This window comes from Phyllobates terribilis, unplaced genomic scaffold, assembly GCF_046119375.1.
Source record: "Phyllobates terribilis strain yellow unplaced genomic scaffold, ASM4611937v1 Scaffold_8__6_contigs__length_399053987, whole genome shotgun sequence".
In the NCBI taxonomy this organism is placed as follows: domain Eukaryota; kingdom Metazoa; phylum Chordata; class Amphibia; order Anura; family Dendrobatidae; genus Phyllobates; species Phyllobates terribilis.
In genome coordinates this window covers 341,143,045-341,168,663 of record NW_027362768.1, presented here as the reverse complement: position 1 = coordinate 341,168,663, position 25,619 = coordinate 341,143,045, and the positions used below count along the sequence as shown (strand labels likewise).

The following is a 25,619-nucleotide window of genomic DNA, read 5'->3' as shown; positions in this document are numbered from 1 at the left end:
CTTTATTGGCTCCTCACCAATCACCACACAGGAACCTAAAACCCTGTATTTCCCTAGAGCCAGGGCTAGGGAAGGTGGGGTGTGAGCACTAGTCAGTACCCACTAACAACTAAAGGCAACAAGGTAAACAGATAAGGGGGAAAGTAACTTATCTTCAGCCGATTTCAGAGAGAAAGCACACACGTCCCCTTAGCACCAGAGAGGAAGTAAGAACGGCACGAGCTCCAAGCTGTCACAAGGAAACATGTGAATATCACCGGAACCTTCCTGCTGCAAAGTGAAACTATTTAAACACCCAGGCCAGGGTGTCAATTAGAGCAGGAAAGAGGTAGCCGCTGGGTCCTAGAGTGAAACAGCTAAGAAGGTGTCTGTAATGCCAAACGAAGAGATCTTCTGCAACCAACTGCAGGACGACTGTCTGTCACATCTGACACACACCCGTGACACATACTCAATAGTGAATGTGACTTCTTGGTGGGTCATCTTAGAACACAAAGCATCTAAGGTTTGGCCAGTATTTGGCGTAACACATATGTTTCTGGTCTAACTTTTACTAAAAAAAAATTGTAGTAATTTTTTTTCCATCTTGCAATTTTTACACTGGCCACCGGGACTATTCTTAACTCATACTTCCTGTTCTTTCAAGAAAATTACATGTACATTAGCAGCAACAAAATTTTGCTTCTTTTGAAGCATCTAATGAACAAGTGAGATATAGAGCTATGACATCGCCTTTTACAAATGGTGGATCCTATCTTATCAATTGTGTATGTTATCTGTAATTGTACTATTGCCTGTGATGATAATGAGACTGCTGAAAATTCATCTCTTCAGAACAGCAAGTATGAGTCTAAAAAAGCCCCAGTGGGCAGTGCAAAAATTACAAGAGTTTTAATTATTATTTTTTTATTCCAGGTTGTGATCTGGGAAAAAAAAAACATTGACAACATTTTATTTAAAAAAAAATAATTTTTTTAAAAATACATTTAACACAACAACCTGATTTTTTTTTAACGGCCTTCGGCAGGATTTCGGGGCCATGGCGACTGGATGGATGAAAATTCTTTCTAATGTCTCGTTTAAATCCACAGACTCCAGAACGTAGCCCCCTTCATTATGATAGAAAATGGCCATCGGCTCAAGAAGAGGAACTGTAGGTACATTTTTTTAATTTATTTCTATTTTGTGATCTTGTAAAAAACGAATTAGGAGGGCAAACAATGTTTACCCGGCGGAGGTTCTCTTTAATTGTAGAAGGAACCCTTTAAGGAAACGCACCTCTCCTACATTGCTCGGTGCCAAATATTTGACAATTCTATTGAAAATTTGAAGAAAGGTTTGTCAAAACCAGGTGTTTGAACACAGCCAAGTGCCAAAATAATTCCGCCCTTTGTAACTGTATAAACATCTTGTTGAAATTAGTTCCACGAAGCTGGAGCACATCTGGCCTGTTTCATGTCCAAGGCACTATCTGTACCGTGCACAAAGGCAGATTTGGAACTGTTCTTCTCACAGTTGATTTGCTGTACAGGATAAGAACCTGATTAAAGCTGTTTGGTTTATAACCGAAGGACGTCTCTTTTCACTTTCTTTTGACTTTGAAGACCAAACTTATCCCATTGATGTGTATTTTTCCTTTATTATTTCTCCTTATCAGGCTAAAAAAATATTGGCTTCCATTCATTCATAAATCTACGTACATGTCCTGTATATATTCGTTTTCTATGTCTAATGTCTCTGGCTCTGGAGGACCCAGCATGTCTGTACATTACATAAACAGCTCATTGATTTCAGTTGGGGCTGTGTAATGCTTCATTTCCCCTGTGGGGGAGCTGTAGGGACATTAGATCTTGTGCTGATAGATTACCTTACAGTAGATCACTGGGGATCAAAGCAGTGCGATACTTTCGGATTATATTATCATGAAGCACCTTACTAACAAAAATGTTGGTTTAAAGCGCTCTTGACCTTTCACACAAAACTTTGTCATTTTCATGATCTCGTTTTCCTCAGCTACCACAACAAGTTAAAATAGCTTTTGGTGCACAAAGTAGTTTAATATGTCCAGAAGCTGTCCGATTCTCGTCTTCTGTAACTTGGCATCCACTCTTTGTTATGGTTACACTTCCTCAGCATTCTACCAGCGCTATAGGTGCTGGAGCTTGAATTCCTTCACTGGCCAGCATGCATTTGTCGTGCCGTTCTTCAATAACTTGCCTGGCTTCAACTAAAAACCTGGCTCTTTGTTATGCCTGCATGCAGTTTTGTAAAAAAAGGAACTCAGTAACTGGAACAAAGACCCAATTCCACTTCTTGTTGGGAGTCAAAGACCCAATGCGTTTTCCTCTAGTGGGCCAAAACCCCACCCCTGTAAAAAAAAAAAACACCCACTTCCTGTAGAGAGACAAAGACCCACCCTCACTTTCTGAAGAGAGATAACGACCCACTTTCACCTCCTGTATAAAGGCAAATACCTGCCCCACTTCCTGTAGATATAGACCCACTCCACAACCTTTAGAGAGACAAAGACCCGTCACCACTTCCTGTAGAGAGACAAAGACCTGCCCCACTTCCTTTAGATATAGACCGACTCCACTTCCTGTAGAGAGACAAAGATCTGCCCCACTTTTTGTAGATATAGACCCACCCCACTTCCTGTAGAGAGACAAAGACACGCCACCACTTCCTGAAGAGAGATAACGACCCACCTTCACTTCCTGTAGAAAGACAATTATCTCCCCCACTTCCTGTAGAGAGACAAAGACCAGTCACCACTTCCTGTAGAGAGGCAAAGACAGGCACCATTTCCTGTTGAGAGATAACAGCCTGCCTCAACTTCCTGCAAAAATTTAAATACCTTCCCCTTCTACCTGTAGATAAAGATCTGTCCCCTACTTCCTGTTGAAAAACAAATACCTGCCCCCACCTTTCCGTAAATAAAGACCCTCCACCACTTCCAGTAGAGAGACAAATATTCGCCCCCATTTCCTGTAAAGGACAAAGACCCGACCCCACTTCCTGTAGAGAGATAAATACCGGCCCCTCACTTCCTGTAATCTGTCTCAGTGCCTCTGCACTTAGAGAAGTATTACCATTTAAGGCACTTAAAGGGTCATTTTAAGGAAGTATGGAATTGGTGAAAATTAATTTTTCTGTACCTTATCCTGCTAACATCATGGCTGATATATACCGATCTGTTTATAGCAAACTACTCAAGGGAGGATAACAGCAATACCAGAATCTTAGTATGGGGTCAATAAATTGGCCCATTGCTGAGTGTGCCGACTGGATTGCATATTGGACTCAACAATTTCTATTCTGTAATAGATGATTCTTTAAAGAAGCACTCCTCCTCCTCCCATCAAAGTTTTTATCCTCTTAATATATTGCATCATATTATACAGCACTGTGTACTTACAATTGCTCATTTTGCCTTTCTACCTAGCTAATTCATCTCTTTTCCATTGGGTCTATGAGATCACGTGATTAAAAGACTAGCTGAATCCTTCTAAGCTCTATGTAGAAACAGGAGGTCAATTTTCCCTGTATGAGTCATTACTGCAAAAGTCCCTGGCAGGGGGAGGAGGGAGCAGCTGATTTAGTAGTTGAAGAGGGGAGGGGTGACTCATGCAGGGACAAGAGACTTCCTGTTTCTACATAGAGCAGAGAAAAAAGAATAATTAACTGGGTAGAAAGAGAAAATGAGCAATTGTAAGTACACAATGTTATATAATATGATGACTGCACTATATTAAGAGGATAAAAACTTTGATGGGAGGAGGAGGAGGAGGGCTACTTTAAAAATCCCAGGTTCCTGCTACAAAGCAGTTTAGTGAGGTGCAAGCTCTTATGAAATATATAATAAATTGAGTGCAAGACATCTAGCACGGTATAAGTATAGTGTAGCATTAACAGCAGAAGTGAAAGGTTATAAGATTTGATTCTACAAAAGTAATTTTAAAAGAAGTTATCAGTTTAAATAAAAACCAAAACATCTAATATTAACGGTGTGACATTATGAAAATTGGAGTTGTCTTTGAGTTTCTTTGTTCATCTTGGTTTCTTAATCTATTGTGGACGATTATAGATGAGCGTTTCCATTATGGGGGGAAGGATCTCTAGATGAAAGAGAAATTCGTCCCTCTGGGGGGAAATTATCAAGAGGGGAATTTTTTAAAGTCGTTTTTGCTTGAGGCTGTGTTTCTTTTAGTTACGCCAGGTTTATCAGGATGTGTATGATGTTTAATAAATGTATTGCCTTTTTACATGTAACACTTCTCTTTTGAGCTATTTTTTCACTTTTTTGCACCACCCCCCAACTAGACTGAAATTTGCACAATTCATCAATTGGGTTTATTCCCTTTTTGCCTTGCTAGCGACACCCATCTTTTCAAAAGTGGTAAGAGCATTGCAAAAAAGAAAAAAGTCGCACATCTTTGCAACAAAATTTGCAATTTTGTGAAGCCATTAATTGGGTAGTCAAGGCATGGGTTTCAAGACTGCAGTCTATGTGACTACAGACTTGTGGATCCTGATAGCGTGCATGGTACACACTGTCATGTTTCTCCGGTGCCAGCACTGGGAGTAGGCTGAAGCATGACCTCAAGTATGCTATTTGCATACATGCGGTCATGTGCCTACTAGACGTGCGCAGCCTCACTTAATACAACATTATTTAAAGAGACTGGATACAGTCTAGTCGAAATGTGCCAAATTGCATACTTGCAGTCACATGACCGCCTACTTGCGGCGCTGGCACCGCAGAATCCTGACAGCATGCCGTACCCGCAATGTGAGGATTCACCAGTCTGCAGTCACATAGAGTGACTGCAGACTTGTAGCCCAAGCCTGGACAACCGTATTAAACTGGTTCCAAAACCTTGATATATTTCCCCCCATATATCTATTCATACTATATATCTACATCATACGAAGAGAGCAATAACTGGAGAAGGACACCATGGTCAGAAGAGTAGAAGGAACAAGGCAAAGAGGAAGGCCAGCACCCCGATGGCTTGATACTATCAAGATAACGGTGGAGAAGACCCTGGTGGACCTATCTAGTCTTACACAAGATCGATCTTCCTACATATTGTTCATCCATCAAATCGCCATGGCTTTAGATTGTGCTGAAGTTGAGCTCAGTTCACTACCATAGTCGTTTATATAAATATCTCGGCCACGGAAAGGTGGCTTGTCAGCCAACACCCAGGGGGCACATGTCTCACCGTACTTTCCCTAGCTATAACTCTTCTATACAGAAGTGGTATCCAACTTGTAGGTCGCCAGTTGTTGCAAGCTTCAATCTTTCACTACAGGTTGAAGACTACATCTGTAAAGCACAATGTAGATATATTCAGGGCAATTTGAAATTTGCGCCCCAAAAAGTGGTGGGTCGAGGTGTAACTTTGCCACTTGGGTCCACAAAACTTCGAGCTAGAAATGTAACCCAACTACAAAACATGCATGAACAACATGACAGCGGCACTCATAGTTGATTTTGCTGTCCCACTCTGCTTTCAATATCATGGAAAGCCCCATAAAAAAAAAATGGAAAATGTAATTTTTCCCAGAATGTCTCCCACATATTACAAGGTGTTAATACAATTCAGATCACCGAGGCATGCCACTTTATTGTTTTGATCAGTCCATAAGGTTTCGCATCGAGAATAAAAGTAAAAAAAAGGAAATATGGTGGATTTTCTTTCTCTTTCAAGACTGCGAAAGAACAGTTCATCCTTAGAAAAATATTAGAACTGGCAAGCGGCCAAGAGAGGGAGATTTAAGACTTTATGCCATGCTTCTCTAAAGCACCTTTAGAAGGTTTGGAATGATTCTGGTTGGTTGCTTCTAAACTTGCTTCTTTTCACTAAAACCCGGTGTTATTATTTCTCCGTGTCAGTTCACGCCAGTTGTGTATGTTACCATTGTGAGGAGATCCATTCAGGACTTTCTTATATACAGTGCTGCATTATGACAGTAAAACAAGCTCTTGCGGCGGCATACATCTTTTAGAAGATACCGGGTCTCATTTATCAAAAATTCATCCAGCAAAAAAAAGGTTTTAGTTGTCCAAAGCAACTAATTATATTTTATTTTTCTATTGCATCTTATGACCTAGAATGCCATTTTTTGAGAAATACTAATTTTAAATGGTCCCCGCACTTTCGGACAACATAACCTCATTTGATAAATTACACGATAAATAGAAAATCTGCAAATTACTTTAACAATTATGTTGTCATACCCCCCTAAAAACACTGTTCCTTTTTTCTAACATTCTGTCTTTTGGTAAGTTTAATCCATCTCTAGGGGCAGAGCTACTGAGTCCGATTACAGGAAGCTAGGGTGGGTCTTTATCTTCAGGAAGTGAGGGCGGGTCTTTATCTTTCTACAGGAAGTGGGGTCTGGTCTTTATTTTTCTACAGGAAATGAGGGCAGGTCTTTATTTATCTTCAGGAAGTGGTGGAGGGTCTTTATTTCTCTACAGGAAGTGGTGGAGGGTCTTTATTTCTCTACAGGAAATGAGGGCGGGTGTAAGTAATTGTATTTGTCTCACTACAAGAAGTGGGGGTGGATCTTTATCTTTTCAAAGGAAGTGGAGGCAGGTCTTTCTTTTTAAAGGAAGTGGGAGGTGGTCTTTATTTCTCTACAGGAAGTGAGGGTGGGTCTGTATCTCTCTAAAGCAAGTGGGTGGGTCTTTATCTCTTTACAAGAAGTGGGGGTGGGTCTTTATCTCTCTACAGGAAGTGAGGGTCGGTCCTTCTCTTTTTACAGGAAGTGGGGGTGTGGCGCCCCTGAGGGTTCGACCGCCACAGGGATGCAGCACTTTTCCTCCTCTGAGGTAAGAACAATGTGATGGTCAGGACTCCACCTCCACATCCAACACCACATTTCTCCACCAGAGGGGGCTAGAATGCACTAAGTGCTGCCCTCCTGGTTACAGGGAGACTGGGGAACCATTTAGTGGGCGAGGGTGGAGGAATCACATTTTAGTGACACTTTAAATTTCATATTTAATAAAAAGCCATTTTTGGTTGCGGGTCTTTGAACTGTGAATTACTGTGATCTCCCACCCTGAACGTGGATCCTGTGTGGACCTGCAGCGGATGGAGACACAGCCCTCGTACCTTGGCCTTGGGTCGAGGGGCAGGTTGTAGACAATGAATGTCTCAACCCGGTCAAGGACCACAACCAAGAAGGCCCAGAGCTTAGGAGTGTAGCTCCACCGCAAATGGATCCCAGGGAGGATGCAGACGGAGCGGTATACGCCACCTGTCCTCGCTATGCTGATCTATTCAGAGGGATTCCGGCTGCAAGAGGGCTACTCCATGTCCTGGTCGGGGAAGCCCGGTAGGCCCTGAGGATCCCACCGGGTATCAGAAGGAGCGGAGCTGCCACCCGTGCCCTTTTTCTGAGAAGAGTTCAAAGGGAGACCCGGCCTATTTACACACACAGACTGGAAAGCACTCGGTCTGTAGTTTAGGAACACTCTGGTGCAGGGTCATGATTGAACACTGGACTTACTCGGAGGTTGTCGGACCCCCTTCGTCTCTGGTGGCCACAGAACTCCGCGAGGAGCAGGGAGTTGCCTTCCTTCTGCCATCTCTTGTGTGAGTAAAGCCTTGGAAGTTCACCCCTATGGCCTCCGGACTTTTTATTCTGTGCTAATCCGCACTACGCAGACTTTCTAGACTACTACCCCTGTCATCCTGTCCCTCTGCCCTGAGGCCTTGCTCCGCCTGTGGGGAGTAGTAACAATGCCGGCTGCCCTAACACCGGGCCTCAGCGGACTGCAGCAGCGCTGGTGGCCTTCACCAGGTGCCACAGGTGGCGTAGTCGAAATCAGACACTCAACCCGGATAAGCCCGTACCATCCTTCTTTTAATGTGACGGCCCTGGGCACGGAGCGGGTCAGGGGCACGGCTGCACCCCATCTCTCCATCACAGGACCCGACTCCGAGTCCCCCATCTCCCAGGGTAAAGAAAAGGGCTTTCGATTAGAGGCGTCACAGGGGCGGGTCTTTATCTCTCTACATGAAGTGGAGGCAGGTCTTTCGTTTTAAAGGAAGTGGGAGCGGGTCTTTATTTCTCTACAGGAAGTGAGGGTGGGTCTGTATCTCTCTGCTTGTTAGTTATGAGTGCAGCAAGGTCATGGTTTTATATAGGTTTTTTGTGAAAGGAGAGGCACGCTTTAAAATCTGCTCAGGCGACTTGCAGTACCAATTGTCACCAGCATGGCAGGAACAATTAATTTTCATAGAAACCAATGCAACCGCCATAAAGTAGGGGCTCTATATTCCCCATGGCTACCTTAAGATCCCCTATACTAAAACAAGTTAGCAAATGAACCATAGTCTGTCCTATGCTATTCCTAAATTATATGGTAATAGACCATTTTTCAGTGCAATTTTGGGAGGGTTTCTCAAACCATGATTAGGGTGTCCTTGGTGCACCCTTGATGTGGCCTAATTGCTCAGTGCACCACAGCTTTAACTTGACTGGAGTGATCGCTGTCTGCAGAGAAAGCTCAGACCAGCACTGTCAATCAACCAAATGGGGGCCGGCGTATGCAAAAACGGTGGGAGGATTATTGCACTGAGCTGTTTAGCCACCCCAAGGATGCACCGAACACCCTAATTAGCATATTTAATCAATCTAAGCTCAAGAACTACCTCTTTCCTCCACTTTTCAAGAAGTTGGCAGAGCAGTCCGGGTTTGGCGTAAAATGACAACATTTTGCAACATTTTAATCAGTGATATCCTGAATTCTGACGAAAACTGATTGATGAATTGACCCTGTATCTCTACATAAAACTAACTTCTGTAACAAGAGGTCAGATTGGTTGTTTTCAAAAACAGCGCCACAGTTGTCTACAGTTTGATTATAGAATCGCAACTTATCCCCATTCACTTCAATGAAGCTACGTTGCAATACCATGCACAACTCTAGGTGACTCGATCGATCCACGGAGGATTGAGTTTAAGTCGACTTTCCAGAAATTTTCAGTTTCACGCAAATTCAAACATTTTGAGATTTGATTTGTGGTTTGCAAAAAAAACTTGCCCGCAACCATATCCCATACTGCTGAAGCATTAGAGCAGGGGTCTCAAACACGAGGCCCGCGGGCCGCATGCGGCTCCTCCGGCTGCTTCTTGCCGCCCGCAAGCATGGACCCCGTAACGATCGCGGCTCTCTCCAGCAGCCGCGGACATCAGCGCTGTAATGCAGTGTATTGCCGCGCAGAGACCGGCTCTCTGCACAACAATACCAGTGTCAGCCGCCGGCCTATCAGAGGCCAGCAGCTGACATCTGCGTCCCAGCGCAGCGGTGTATGACGTCACTGCCATGCGCAGATGTCAGCTGCTGGCCTCTAATAGGCCGGCGGCTGACACTGGTATTGCTGTGCAGAGAGCCGGTCTCTGCGCGGCAATACACTGCATTACAGCGCTGATGTCCGCGGCTGCTGGAGAGAGCCGCGATCGTTACGGGACCTGTGCCTGCGGGCCACAGGTGCAGAAAGGACTCCGAGGAAACGGAGGACAGGTGAGAATCTTTTTTTTTTCTCTGTCATGTGAAATACAGCACAGGGAACCTGTGCTCAGTATGGGTGTGGGGGGGCACTGCACGCAGTATGGGGGACAGGGACCCTGAGCGCTGTATGGGTGGACGGGGACCCTGAGCGCTGTATGGGGGGATGGGGACCCTGAGCGCTCTATGGGGGGACGGGGACCCTGAGCGCAGTATGGCGGGACGGGGACCATGTGCGCAGTATGGGGGGACTGGGACCCTGTACGCAGTATGGGGGGGGACCTGGATGGGGGACATGTCTGCAACATGGGGGCCTGGATGGGGGACATGTCTGCAAGATAAGGACCAGGATGAGGGACCATGTCTGCAATATGGGGGACCATGTCTGCAATATGGGGGACCATGTCTGCAATATGGGGGACCTGGATGGGAGACCATGTCTGCAATATGGGGGACCATGTCTGCAATATGGGGGGACCTGGATGGGGGACCATGTCTGCAATATGGGGGACCTGGATGGGAGACCATGTCTGCAATATGGGGGACCTGGATGGGAGACCATGTCTGCAATATGGGGGACCAGGATGGGAGACCATGTCTGCAATATGGGGGACCTGGATGGGAGACCATGTCTGCAATATGGGGGACCATGTCTGCAATATGGGGGACCTGGATGGGAGACCATGTCTGCAATATGGGGGACCTGGATGGGAGACCATGTCTGCAATATGGGGGACCTGGAGGAGAGACCATGTCTGCAATATGGGAGACCTGGAGGGGAGACCATGTCTGCAATATGGGGGACCTGAAGGGGAGACCATGTCTGCAATATGGGGGACGTGGAGAGGAGACCATGTCTGCAATATGGGGGACCTGGATGGAAGACCATGTCTGCAATATGAGGGACCTGGAGGGGAGACCATGTCTGCAATATGGGGGACCTGGAGGGGAGACCATGTCTGCAATATGGGGGACCTGGATGGGAGACCATGTCTGCAATATGGGGGACCTGGATGGGAGACCATGTCTGCAATATGGGGGACCTGGAGGAGAGACCATGTCTGAAATATGGGGGACCTGGAGGGGAGACCATGTCTGCAATATGGGTGACCTGGATGGGAGACTATGACTGCAATATGGGGCACCTGGATGGGAGACCATGTCTGCAATATGGGCGACCTGGATGGAAGACCATGTCTGCAATATGAGGGACCTGGAGGGGAGACCATGTCTGCAATATGGAGGACCTGGAGGGGAGACCATGTCTGCAATATGGGGGACCTGGAGGGGAGACCATGTCTGCAATATGGGGGACCTGGATGGGAGACCATGTCTGCAATTTGGGGGACCTGGAGGGGAGACCATGTCTGCAATATGGGGGACCTGGAGGGGAGACCATGTCTGCAATATGGGCGACCTGGATGGGAGACCATGTCTGCAATATGGGGGACCTGGATGGGAGACCATGTCTGCAATATGGGGGACCATGTCTGCAATATGGGGGACCTGGATGGGAGACCATGTCTGCAATATGGGGGACCTGGATGGGAGACCATGTCTGCAATATGGGGGACCTGGAGGAGAGACCATGTCTGCAATATGGGGGACCTGGAGGGGAGACCATGTCTGCAATATGGGGGACCTGAAGGGGAGACCATGTCTGCAATATGGGGGACGTGGAGAGGAGACCATGTCTGCAATATGGGGGACCTGGATGGAAGACCATGTCTGCAATATGAGGGACCTGGAGGGGAGACCATGTCTGCAATATGGGGGACCTGGAGGGGAGACCATGTCTGTAATATGGGGGAATTGGATGGGAGACCATGTCTGCAATATGGGGGACCTGGATGGGAGACCATGTCTGCAATATGGGTGACCTGGATGGGAGACTATGACTGCAATATGGGGCACCTGGATGGGAGACCATGTCTGCAATATGGGCGACCTGGATGGAAGACCATGTCTGCAATATGAGGGACCTGGAGGGGAGACCATGTCTGCAATATGGGGGACCTGGAGGGGAGACCATGTCTGCAATATGGGGGACCTGGAGGGGAGACCATGTCTGCAATATGGGGGACCTGGATGGGAGACCATGTCTGCAATTTGGGGGACCTGGAGGGGAGACCATGTCTGCAATATGGGGGACCTGGAGGGGAGACCATGTCTGCAATATGGGCGACCTGGATGGGAGACCATGTCTGCAATATGGGGGACCTGGATGGGAGACCATGTCTGCAATATGGGGGACCTGGATGGGAGACCATGTCTGCAATATGGGGGACCTGGATGGGAGACCATGTCTGAAATATGGGGGACCTGGAGGAGGAGACCATGTCTGCAATAGGGGGAACCTGGAGGGGAGACCATGTCTGCAATATGGGGGGCCTGGATGCAGGGGCGGACTGGCCCACCGGAGGATCTGGAAATCCCCCGGTGGGCCCCGGATCCCATTGACCACGTCCCCAAGCCCCACCCCCTGCCCCCCCTGGGCCCTGTACAGAGAACAGAGGGCCCCCCCGGTTCGCTAATCATATCGGCAGCACTGCCGATATGATTAGTGATGGGCCCTCTGCAGAGCGATCTCCCTGCTCTGCCTGCTGCCGCAGTGCCCCTCTGCCTCCTCTGCGCAGCTCGACACTGCCGGTGCGTGCACAGGAAGTCAGTCTCAGGGCGATGACGTCATCGCCCTGGGACTGCTTCCTGTGCGCGCTGTGGAGGACGGACCCAGCGTCGCCCCAGGCAGCAGCAGCAGAATCCATGGGCACCTGTCAAGTATGTATTATTGGAGGTAGCAGAATCCATGGGCTCCTGACAGGTATATATTATTGGGGGCAGCAGAATGTATGGGCTCCTGTCAGGTATATATTATTGGAGGCAGGAGAATCTATGGGCTCCTGTCAGATATATATTATTGGAGGAAGCAGAATCTATGGGCTCCTGTCAGGTATATATTATTGGAGGCAGCAGAATGTATGTGCTCCTGTCAGGTATATATTGTTGGAGGCAGCAGAATGTATGGGCTCCTATCAGGTATATATTATTGGAGGCAGCAAAATGTATGGGCTCCTATCAGGTATATATTATTGGAGGAAGCAGAATCTATGGGCTCCTGTCAGGTATATATTGTTGGAGGCAGCAGAATGTATGGGCTCCTGTCAGGTATATATTATTGGAGGCAGGAGAATGTATGGGCTCCTGTCAGGTATATATTATTGGAGGCAGGAGAATGTATGGGCTCCTATCAGGTATATATTATTGGAGGAAGCAGAATCTATGGGCTCCTGTCAGGTATATATTGTTGGAGGCAGCAGAATGTATGGGCTCCTGTCAGGTATATATTATTGGAGGCAGGAGAATGTATGGGCTCCTGTCAGGTATATATTATTGGGGGCAGGAGAATGTATGGGCTCCTATCAGGTATATATTATTGGAGGTAGGAGAATCTATGGGCTCCTGTCAGGTATATATTATTGGAGGCAGCAGAATGTATGGGCTCCTGTCAGGTATATATTATTGGAGGCAGCAGAATGTATGGGCTCCTGTCAGGTATATATTATTGGAGGTAGGAGAATCTATGGGCTCCTGACAGGTATATATTATTGGAGGCAGCAGAATGTATGGGCGCTTGTCAGGTATATATTATTGGAGGCAGGAGAATGTATGGGCTCCTGTCAGGTATATATTATTGGAGGCAGGAAAATGTATGGGCTCCTGTCAGGTATATATTATTGGAGGCAGCAGAATCCATGGGCTCCTGTCAGGTATATATTATTGGAGCCAGCAGAATCTATGGGCTCCTGTCAGGTACATATTATTGGAGGCAGGAGAATCTATGGGCTCCTACCAGGTATATATTATTGGAGGCAGCAGAATCCATGGGCTCCTGTCAGGTATATATTATTGGAGCCAGCAGAATCTATGGGCTCCTGTCAGGTATATATTATTGGAGGCAGGAAAATGTATGGGCTCCTGTCAGGTATATATTATTGGAGGCAGGAGAATCTATGGGCTCCTGTCAGGTATATATTATTGGAGGCAGGAGAATCTATGGGCTCCTGTCAGGTATATATTATTGGAGGCAGGAGAATCTATGGGCTCCTGTCAGGTATATATTATTGGAGGCAATTAGAATAATTCCTAGAGTACACATGTAATGTATGTCCATAAATTTAATACTTCATATTACAGCTGCAAAGTGCATTGTATGACATACATATGTGTCGGACTATAGAATGACCATTCGGACAATTAATTATAACCCCAAACACAACAAACCGAACATCCAGGTCATAATAGAAAATTAATTAAAAATAAATAATTAAGCCGAACATTATGTCAGACTAAAACACCTTTATTACAAAATTGGGTTCTTGGTAGCACTAGAGGAAAAAAGTGCATACACGGATTTATACAGATCATATATTATCTTAGTAGAAAATAGAGGCATAGAGATATCAAACATAATTATGTCATGGTACACTGATGCCACATAGAGAGTATGGGATATATTGTATTGCATCCGCTCTTTTACATATGGAAGCGGGAATAAAGTGGCCCTATCAAACTTGTATATTATGCACAGTGAATAGCCAAAGGGCACAACGCACACAGTACCAGAAATGGACTTAGAAAACTATTCAAATGGACAATTCATAGGCACAACCTTAAAACTTCCCATCTAACATTGGCATCAGCCATGTAGGGGTCGGCGTGCGGTACACGGAGTGACTGATCACCAGGTATTAATACATGTCTATCTGATATAGAATACATGGCTGATGCCAATGTTAGATGGGAAGTTTTAAGGTTGTGCCTATGAATTGTCCATTTGAATAGTTTTCTAAGTCCATTTCTGGTACTGTGTGCGTTGTGCCCTTTGGCTATTCACTGTGCATAATATACAAGTTTGATAGGGCCACTTTATTCCCGCTTCCATATGTAAAAGAGCGGATGCAATACAATATATCCCATACTCTCTATGTGGCATCAGTGTACCATGACATAATTATGTTTGATATCTCTATGCCTCTATTTTCTACTAAGATAATATATGATCTGTATAAATCCGTGTATGCACTTTTTTCCTCTAGTGCTACCAAGAACCCAATTTTGTAATAAAGGTGTTTTAGTCTGACATAATGTTCGGCTTAATTATTTATTTATTTTTAATTTTCTATTATGACCTGGATGTTCGGTTTGTTGTGTTTGGGGTTATAATTATTGGAGGCAGCAGAATGTATGAGCTCCTGTCAGGTATATATTATTGGAGGCAGCAGAATGTATGGGCTCCTGTCAGGTATATATTATTGGAGGCAGCAGAATGTATGAGCTCCTGTCGGGTATATATTATTGGAGGCAGGAGAATGTATGGGCTCCTGTCAGGTATATATTGTTGGAGGCAGCAGAATGTATGGGCTCCTGTCAGGTATATATTATTGGAGGCAGGAGAATGTATGGGTCCTGTCAGGTATATATTGTTGGAGGCAGCAGAATGTATGGGCTCCTGTCAGGTTTATATTATTGGAGGCAGCAGAATCCATGGGCTCCTGTCAGGTATATATTATTGGAGGCAGGAGAATGTATGGGCTCCTGTCAGGTATATATTATTGGAGGCAGCAGAATGTATGGACTCCTGTCAGGTATATATTATTGGAGGCAGCAGAATCTATGGGCTCCTGTCAGGTATATATTATTGGAGGCAGCAGAATGTATGGGCTCCTGTCAGGTTTATATTATTGGAGGCAGCAGAATCCATGGGCTCCTGTCAGGTATATATTATTGGAGGCAGCAGAATGTATGGGCTCCTGTCAGGTATATATTATTGGAGGCAGCAGAATCTATGGGTCCTGTCAGGTATATATTATTGGAGGCAGGAGAATCTATGGGCTCCTGTCAGGTATATAGTATTGGAGGCAGGAGAATGTATGGGCTCCTGTCAGGTATATATTATTGGAGGCAGGAGAATGTATGGGCTCCTGTCAGGTATATATTATTGGAGGCAGCAGAATCTATGGGTCCTGTCGGGTATATATTATTGGAGGCAGCAGAATCTATGGGTCCTGTCAGGTATATATTATTGGAGGCAGCAGAATGTATGGGCTCTTGTCAGGTATATATTATTGGAGGCAGGAGAATGTATGGGCTTCTGTCAGGTATATATTATTGGAGCCAGCAGAATGTATGGGCTCCTGTCAGGTATATAGTATTGGAGGCAGGAGAATGTATGGGCTCCTGTCAGGTATATATTATTGGAGGCTGCAGAATCTATGGACTCCTGTGAGGTATATATTATCGGAGGCAGGAGAATCTATGGGCTCCTGTCAGGTATATATTATTGGAGGCAGCAGAATCTATGGGTCCTGTCAGGTATATATTATTGGAGGCAGGAGAATCTATGGGCTCATGTCAGGTATATAGTATTGGAGGCAGGAGAATGTATGGGCTCCTGTCAGGTCTATATTATTGGAGGCAGGAGAATGTATGGGCTTCTGTCAGGTATATATTATTGGAGGCAGCAGAATCCATGGGCTCTTGTCAGGTATATATTATTGGAGGCAGGAGAATGTATGGGCTTCTGTCAGGTATATATTATTGGAGCCAGCAGAATGTATGGGCTCCTGTCAGGTATATAGTATTGGAGGCAGGAGAATGTATGGGCTCCTGTCAGGTATATATTATTGGAGGCTGCAGAATCTATGGACTCCTGTGAGGTATATATTATTGGAGGCAGGAGAATGTATGGGCTCCTGTCAGGTATATATTATTGGAGGCAGGAGAATCTATGGGCTCCTGTCAGGTATATATTATTGGAGGCAGCAGAATCTATGGGTCCTGTCAGGTATATATTATTGGAGGCAGGAGAATCTATGGGCTCATGTCAGGTATATAGTATTGGAGGCAGGAGAATGTATGGGCTCCTGTCAGGTCTATATTATTGGAGGCAGGAGAATGTATGGGCTTCTGTCAGGTATATATTATTGGAGGCAGCAGAATCCATGGGCTCCTGTCAGGTATATATTATTGGAGCCAGCAGAATCTATGGGCTCCTGTCAGGTATATAGTATTGGAGCCAGCAGAATGTATGGGCTCCTGTCAGGTATATATTATTGGAGGCAGCAGAATCTATGGGCTCCTGTCAGGTATATATTATTGGAGGCAGCAGAATGTATGGGCTCCTGTCAGGCATATATTATTGGAGGCAGGAGAATCTATGAGCTCCTGTCAGGTATATATTGTTGGAGGCAGCAGAATCCATGGGCTCCTGTCAGGTATATATTATTGGAGGCAGCAGAATGTATGGGCTCCTATCAGGTATATATTATTGGAGGCAGCAGAATGTATGGGCTCCTTTCAGGTATATATTATTGGAGGCAGCAGAATGTATAGGCCCATGTCAGGTATATATTATTGGAGGCAGCAGAATCTATGGGCTCCTGTCAGGTATATATTATTGGAGCCAGCAGAATCTATGGGCTCCTGTCAGGTATATATTATTGGAGGCAGGAGAATGTATGGGCTCCTGTCAGGTATATATTATTGGAGGTAGGAGAATCTATGGGCTCCTGTCAGGTATATATTATTGGAGGCAGGAGAATGTATGGGCTCCTGTCAGGTATATATTATTGGAGGCAGCAGAATCCATGGGCTCCTGTCAGGTATATATTATTGGAGCCAGCAGAATCTATGGGCTCCTGTCAGGTATATAGTATTGGAGGCAGGAGAATGTTTGGGCTCCTGTCAGGTATATATTATTGGAGGCAGCAGAATCTATGGGCTCCTGTCAGGTATATATTATTGGAGGCAGCAGAATCTATGGGCTCCTGTCAGGTATATATTATTAGAGGCAGGAGAATGTATGGGCTCCTGTCAGGTATATATTATTGGAGGCAGCAGAATCTATGGGCTCCTGTCAGGTATATATTATTGGAGGCAGCACAATCTATGGGCTCCTGTCAGGTATATATTATTAGAGGCAGGAGAATGTATGGGCTCCTGTCAGGTATATATTATTGGAGGCAGGAGAATCTATGGGCTCCTGTCAGGTATATATTATTGGAGGCAGGAGAATCTATGGGCTCCTGTCAGGTATATATTATTGGAGGCAGCAGAATCTATGGGGTCCTGTAAGGTATATATTATTGGAGGTAGGAGAATCTATGGGCTCCTGTCAGGTATATATTATTGGAGGCAGCAGAATGTATGGGTCCTGTCAGGTATATATTATTGGAGGCAGGAGAATGTATGAGCTCCTGTCAGGTATATATTATTGGAGGCAGCAGAATGTATGGGCTCCTGTCAGGTATATATTATTGGAGGTAGGAGAATGTATGGGCTCCTGTCAGGTATATATTATTGGAGGCAGCAGAATCTATGGGTCCTGTCGGGTATATATTATTGGAGGCAGCAGAATCTATGGGCTCCTGTCAGGTATATATTATTGGAGGCAGCAGAATCTATGGGTCCTGTCGGGTATATATTTTTGGAGGTAGGAGAATGTATGGGCTCCTGTCTGGTATATATTATTGGAGGCAGCAGAATCTATGGGTCCTGTCGGGTATATATTATTGGAGGCAGCAGAATCTATGGGCTCCTGTCAGGTATATATTATTTGATAATCATGCCCATTGCCCAGCTCCCGCCATATGTTGATCACCAGCCAGATAAAACAAGGCAGCTGGGGGCTGGGATTCCCAGCATGGTAAGGCCCAAGCGTTCTTTGCCCCCCACACTGAAAATCGCAGCCCGCAGCCACCCCTGAAAATGGTGCATTTGTAGCGCCCCGAGGGTTCGGAGGCTACAGGGGTATTGCACCTCTGCCAGAGGTGTGGTATTCCACTCCCAGGTAAGGATGGAGTATGGACCAGGGCTCAGGTAGCTGCATACAGCACACACACCCCATTTCCGAGGGACAGCTGAACGGTGCTCCCATTAGACAGTAATGCAGGCACGACAGACCATGTCCCTGGCTGGAGTGGGGAGGGGGGAGGAATACCCAGTGATGTAGGAGCAGATAGGGGTTGGTTTCTGAGCGTAGATAGGAGCTCATTGGTTGCTGGTCACCTGAGCTCACACACTAGGGAAGGGTATATAAGGTGGGCACCATCTTAGTTCAGGAGGAGAAGAAGTTCAGTTCAGTGAGTGAGAGAAGACAGGGAGCTGTGGCTCCCTCTCGGCCCAGCTCCATGAGGCAGGCCTAGAGAAAAGGCCAGGAACAGAAAGGAACAAGAACAGAAAGGAACAGAAGCAGCAAGGAACAGAGACAGAAAGAGAAGTATCCAAAGTGTGGAAAGGCTCAGAAACAAGAAGGTGGAAGGGACCCTAAGAACCCATGAGAATACAGGGTCAAGGGTCAGGCAGATTAAGGGTACCGGATCCCAAGTTGGTGGAGGAGAAACTACCCTCAGCCAAAGACCGGAGGTCGTGATCATTTATTGGTGCGACACCTCATTAAACCTGTTAGGAAGGCACCATATAGAACAGCGGGGAACGGGATCCACATTTACCCGCACAAGTTCGCGGCAGCTGGACAAAAGTGGGTCACTGGTGAGGCAGGCCAGAGAAAGGATAGAAGGGGGTCCTGGGCCATGCTCCTGAACTGCCTGGGGGTTGACCGAGCCCCTCACCTGGTGGACACCGCACGGCTTGGGTGGTCACTACCTGTACAGAAGTGACCCGGAGCATCCGAACTGTGAGTAAAAAGCATTGGACTGCAGTATGTTGTCTGTGTACTTTCTCGCTCCTCCAGCACTACCGGTACTGGGACTCCCTGCACCATCACCCCCACCATCAACTGCACTGCCCTGGGGTTACACTCTTCCCGTGGGGAGTTATCCAATCTCAGCTGCACACACCATCAGCCTCAGGGGATTACCTTGCAGCGGCGGTTCATAATAGCCGCAATCCACAGGTGGCGTAGTCGGACATTATCAACAGCACATAGCAGACTACCATTGGTCTGACCACCCTGAGCCACGGAACCGGGTTGCCACTACTACCCCCAACGTCTCCCTATTGCCCGGATCCGAGTGCCCCACGGCCCAGGGGGTGAGTCACATTCATCATAGCACCATTTCTAGGTGCTTTACCCGACTCTTCCAGCGGCTCTGGTGGTGAGTGGCACCCTGGGTAATAATAGGGTTAGTACCAGGCCAGCTTTGTATTATCAGCTGGTACTAAGCCCGAAATTCATGGTTTCACGCCAAATTAGACATAGCCACCATCAATTTCTAGTAAATAGAAGAAAAAAAGACAGAATTTTTTTTTCTTTATTAAAAATAAAACACATTTAGGGACTCCATGTTTAATAAAGAAAAATCCTCACTCCAATGTAATCCATAGGTCTTCTGTCTTCAGCTCTGCTACATCTTTGCCATCTGATAAATATGTCTGCTGACAGATGAGCAGGCACAGAATGACACTGGAGCACTGTTACTGTGTAGTGCGGCACTATGTTGCTTTTTTGTCATTTCATGTAGTGTAGAAGTCTTGGGAAAAGTGTGGATTGTGCTCTGGAAGTGATCAGTTATAGCTAACTATGTTATTTTCCGCAGAGATAAGTCCTATATAGAAGGTGTGATATATCGGTCTGCAGATAAAGAACTTCACCTAGAGACATTACTGGTGAGTATGTGTATTACCTATACACACACACACACACACACACACACTATATACAGAGCTCCTGTGTGTAATGTCACTGGTGTTCACTGTATTACCTATACACACACACACTATATACAGAGCTCCTGTGTGTAATGTCACTGGTGATCACTGTATTACCTATACACACACACTGACACTATATACAGAGCTCCTGTGCATAATGTCACTGGTGATCACTGTATTACCTATACACACACACTGACACTATATACAGAGCTCCTGTGTCTAATGTCACTGGTGATCACTGTATTACCTATACGCACACACTGACACTATATACAGAGCTCCTGTGTGTAATGTCACTGGTGATCACTGTATTACCTATACACACACACTGACACTATATACAGAGCTCCTGTGTGTAATGTCACTGGTGATCACTGTATTACCTGTACACTGACACTATATACAGAGCTCCAGTGTGTAATGTCACAGGTGATCACTGTATTACCTCTACACTGACACTATACACAGAGCTCCTGTGCATAATGTCACTGATAATCTCTACATTAATCTCTACACTGACTCTATATACAGAGCTTTTTTACATTTTCATTATCAGTCACTATCTGGTGCCATTATGTGCCAAGGTCATGGCGTGGCGGAATTTGTCCCTTGTATGTGGTATTATTCGGACAGTCACTATGTGGTTGTAATATGTGGTCTTCTCATGGTGTGGCAGTATATATACCTTGTACTTGGTAGTATTTGATCACTATGTGGTGGTATGTGTTCTGGTCATGGTGTGGCGGTATTCATCTCTTCTATATGGTATTATTAGTCTAGGGATGGTTGTCAGTCATTTGTTTTTTTCAGATATTAAGAATGGGAATATTCTTTATTTGCAATGCATATTAAATACTTGGATGTTTAACCTCTCCCTGTGTTGTGACTACTACACAGCAGCAGAGATGCACATCAGCTCAAGACGCAAAAAATAAGCCGTCACACAGCCCCAAATCCAAAAAATGAGAACACTACGGTGCACAGAACATGGCGCGAAAAGTGTGATTTTTTTTTCAAATTTATGAATTTGTTTTCACCACTTAGATACCAGTAAAGGTATACATGTTTGGTATCTACAAACTCGTACTGACCCAAGGCATCACCCTGTCACATCGGTTTTTCCATATAGTGAACATGGTGACTAAAAAACCCAATAAACAAACGTGTAATTGCACTTTTTTTTGCAATTTTACTGCACTTGGAATTTTTGTTGCCATTTCCCTGTACACTATATGGTAAAATAAATGATTGCATCTGAAAGTACAACTCGTCCCGCAAAAAAACTGTCTTTCCTGCTGCTACAGACTTTTATATGACTACAATTTACATTCTGCTGCTTACACAAACATTTTTGCAGTTTACAAGACACTTCTTACACTTGCTTGCACCCAGGTTTCATGTCAAAGAGTGTTCTCAAAGCTGAAAATTGTAAAAAATCGTCTGAGGTCTTCGATTGGACAGGAGCTTTTAGAGTGACTCCTTCTGTTGAACATTGAGTATGACATTTCAAGGAACTTAGACTATGATGACATTATTAATAAGTATGCAATTGACTCGCCCCCTGGGCCGCGTGGGGAACCCGGAACCGGGCCTCTGGTGGGATGCTGGGGGTGGTAGTCTCAGTGTGGCGGCGACCCGGTCCGTGGCTCAGGGTGGTCAAACCAGTGGCAGTCTTAGTGTAATAACAAATGTCCGACTACGCCACCCGTGGATTGCGGTCAGTGGGGACCGCCGCTGCGCTGCAGACCGCTGAGGCTGATGTTGTAAGCGCAGCCAAGTATGGGATAACTCCCCACGGGAGAAGTATTGCCTCAGGGCAGCTAGTGTGGATGATGGGAGTGATGGTGTGAGCGTCCCAGTATTAATGGTGCTGGTGCGGCGATGAAACACAGAGACGTGTGGTGCAGTTCAGGGTCTTTACTGGTGTTATAAAGCAGACCCTCCCGGGAGTACTGGTTAGCAGTAGAGGCCTGGTCAGTCTGTGAGCAAGCAGGATCTCTCCTGGCCAGGCGGAGTTGTAGGCCTCCCCGTCTATCTGCACTCTTTCCTGGCTACCTTGCTGTAAGCGGTTACAAGTAGCCCACGTCGCTGAGTATACCGTGTGGTGCTCACCCGTATGGCTGGTGACTTGGGGCCTTCTGTTAGCCTCCGCTCCTGGATGGCGGCGCTGGTCCCTTTCTTGTGACTGAGCCTCCGGGCTTCTATGGCCAGAAGACCTGGAATCCCCTGCCGGCTGGTTTCTGCTGCTGGGTATATATCAGTCCCCACAGCCTCGGTGTCCGGTTGTAGTGTCCTCAGCCAGGGCGAGCTCTGCTCAGCTCTAGCCCCTGGTCTTCAGCTACTGTTCCTACAGAGCTCCTGCTGTATCTTTCCCTCTCCAAGCTCTAACTCAACTAATCCCGCCCCAGACCCAGTTTATAAGGGCAGATTCCTCCCCTCCCAGGTCTGGGCGGGCAGTGTTGCATGCTTAGGGCTCCTGACCAGAGAAACCTCCCACTTGCTCTCAGACATAATATTTCTATTACTGTGGCAACCAGACCCCTGGGGTGCCACATTCCCCCCTAGTAAATTTTAGTACTCCGGGACTAAACACATTTTTAAAGAAACATAAATACAAGGGTATAAACGATAATACAATAACATATTTACAAGAAGCTTTAGTTCTTTAAAGGTCACGGCGTGTGCGCAACCGGGTGTCCATATCACCCAAGGTGCTTTAAGCGAAGTAGGGGACCTGTCCAAAGCAAACCCCTTGCGTTGGCCTTGGGCGTGGCTGCAAGGCTGAAGCTAGCTACTTTGGGCCGCAAGGAGGCCACGCCAGACAGGTTTTCCCTTCCGCGGCCATCTTCGCAAGAGGCACAATGTGCAACTATCTACAAAACTGTTCCGGTTATCCAGCGTCCATAACCTGTTAGTCCAAAGAACCCTGCAGGGTAACTGAGAAACATAATTAATAACAGGCAACAACAAAAACCGTAAACATCTTCAAGAAACAGGTAAATTTACAGCGCATTACTTTATATTTTCCAGCGAACGGGCATCTGACCTCTAGTGACTCTAGTGGACCTACGGAGCTCACTAACTGGTTCTGCACTACAGGGTGTAGGGCATGTTGCGGGTAGGCTGGGCAGCTGTCTGCGCACTCTTTGGCTCACTAGGGGCACGGCAGGCTCACTACTAGCAGAGGGTTGATTCTCCTGGTCTGCTGGTATGGATTCTTCTGCCTCCTGGGCCGGCTGCTCTTCCAGCTCTACCTGATCTTCTGTAGGCACTTGAGAGGCTGGCTGGAGAAAGGTGAGGACGGGCACCACGATAGCGTTATTTACTTGTGTCCAGGACCGGGGAAAGTCTCCGAGTACAGTGCTGATCATTTCCTCCTTTTCCTCTACGGGTTGAGGGTCTTCCTGATCTTCATCTGTGCTTTGCAACTTCTCGGGGCACTTTTTCAGGTGGTCTCTGGAGACAGTGGCTATGGTCTCTCCTCCATCCTTGCTGATGACGAACACCTTTGGATTATTGTGGCTTGAGGGCAGTACGGTGTACGGGTCCTTTTCCCACTGGTCGTCCAACTTATGGAGCCGCCTTTTTCTTTTCACGACCTGCTCTCCAGGTACCAGGGGAACAGCGGGAGCATGTTGGTTATAAGTCCTCTCCTGCCTTTCTCTTGATTGACAGAGACTTCGCTCGACGCTCTCCTGTACTTTCCGGTACTGCTGCTGCCGATCTGTATCCCAGTCTGCCTCTGGCGAGGTGTCCTCAGGTGTCAGGACTCCCATATCCAGGTCAATAGGCAGCTTACCAGGTCTTGCTCTCATATGGTAAGCCGGGGTACAATTGGTGGAACCTACCAGGATGTGGTTGTACAGGTCCACCAGATCGGGCAGTTTCTCAGGCCACAGGCTGCGTTCTTCCAGGGGCAATGTTTTTAGCAGATCTATCACCACCTGGTTCATCTTTTCGCAGAGTCCGTTGGTCTGTGGGTGATAGGGCGTTGTTCTTATCTTCTTGCAGCCATACAGGTTGCAGAACTCCTGGAAGATCTCTGCTTCGAAGGCTGGTCCTTGGTCTGTCAACACTTGCTCCGGGTACCTGTGTGGACGGCAGAAGTGCTGCTGGAAGGCTCTAGCTGCTGTTTGAGCCGTTAAGTCCTTGACGGGAACCACCACCAGGAACCGGGAGTAGTGATCTACGATTGTGAGGGCGTAGACATACCCAGATCTGCTCGGAGCCAGTTTCACATGGTCCAGGGCTACCAGTTCCAGTGGCTGTCTGGTGATGATGGGCTGCAGGGGAGTCTTCTGGCTGGCACGGTCCTTTCTTCTTAGGTTGCACGGGCCACAGTCTCTGCATGACCTCTCGATGGCTCCTCTCATGCCTACCCAGTAGAACCGTTCACGCAACAAGTACTCCAGCTTCTTCCATCCAAAATGTCCTGCTCCGTTGTGGTATGCCTCCAGAACCATAGCCGCGTCTCGTCTTGGGACCACTACCTGCCAGGTCAACTCATGTGTTCGAGAGTTAACCATTCTCCGGCACAGCTTCTCCCTGTAGAGGAACAGTTTACTTTTCTCCTTCCACAGTTGCTTGGTCTCCTCCGGAGCGTCTGGGTCAAGACGGGCATCGGCCTGTGTCAGCATTTCCTTCACCAGACTGACTGCGGGATCACTGTCTTGCATTTCCGCCCAGCTGTAGTGGGGCAAGGGATTGAACATCACAGAGCGCCTGTCCTTCACACGGTGGGAATACAGGGTAATCCCATGACGGTGGAACGCAGGGAGGTCGACTTCTTCCAGATCTTCTGGATCTTCCCCTACGTCCGGTAAGTTTGGCATTCTAGACAGGGCATCCGCGTTGGCATTTGAGCGTCCCGCCCGGTATTTGATGGTGAATTCATAGTTGGACAGGCGGGCCATCCATCTCTGCTCCAGGGCACCGAGCCTTGCAGTGTCCAGGTGTGTCAACGGGTTGTTATCCGTGTACATGGTGAACTTGGAAGAGGCAAGGTAATGCTTGAAACGTTCGGTCACTGCCCACACCACTGCCAGGAACTCCAGCTTGAATGAGCTATAATTCTCAGGGTTCCTCTCCGTGGGCCGTAGCTTTCGGCTGGCGTAAGCGATTACCCGTTCTTTCCCCTGCTGAATCTGGGACAGTACGGCTCCTAGCCCGATGTTGCTCGCGTCCGTGTGGAGGATAAAGGGCTGGCTGTAATGAGGGTACGCCAGGAATTCATCCACCGTGAGGGCCATCTTCAGCTGGCAGAAGGACTCCTCTTCCAGCTTTTCCCACCTGAAGGGCGGCTTCTGGTTTTTGGCTTTCCGAGATTGACCTATCAGGAGGTCCTGCATAGGGGCTGCCATTTTAGTGAAACCGGAATGAATCTTCGGTAGTAGCCTACCCACCCGAGGAACTG

The 25,619-nt window shown here is 46.8% G+C and overlaps 1 long non-coding RNA gene across 1 annotated transcript in view; it reads left to right on the top strand.

Annotated features, from left to right (window-relative positions):
- Positions 1 to 20,158, top strand: part of LOC141156555 (uncharacterized) — a 32,504-nt gene extending 12,346 nt beyond the window's left edge. Inside the window, exons 2-3 of the long non-coding RNA XR_012247663.1 lie at positions 1,092 to 1,153; positions 20,089 to 20,158. This is a non-coding gene — a long non-coding RNA (uncharacterized lncRNA). The remainder of the gene's footprint in view (positions 1 to 1,091; positions 1,154 to 20,088) is intronic.
- The last annotated feature ends 5,461 nt before the right edge of the window (positions 20,159 to 25,619 follow it).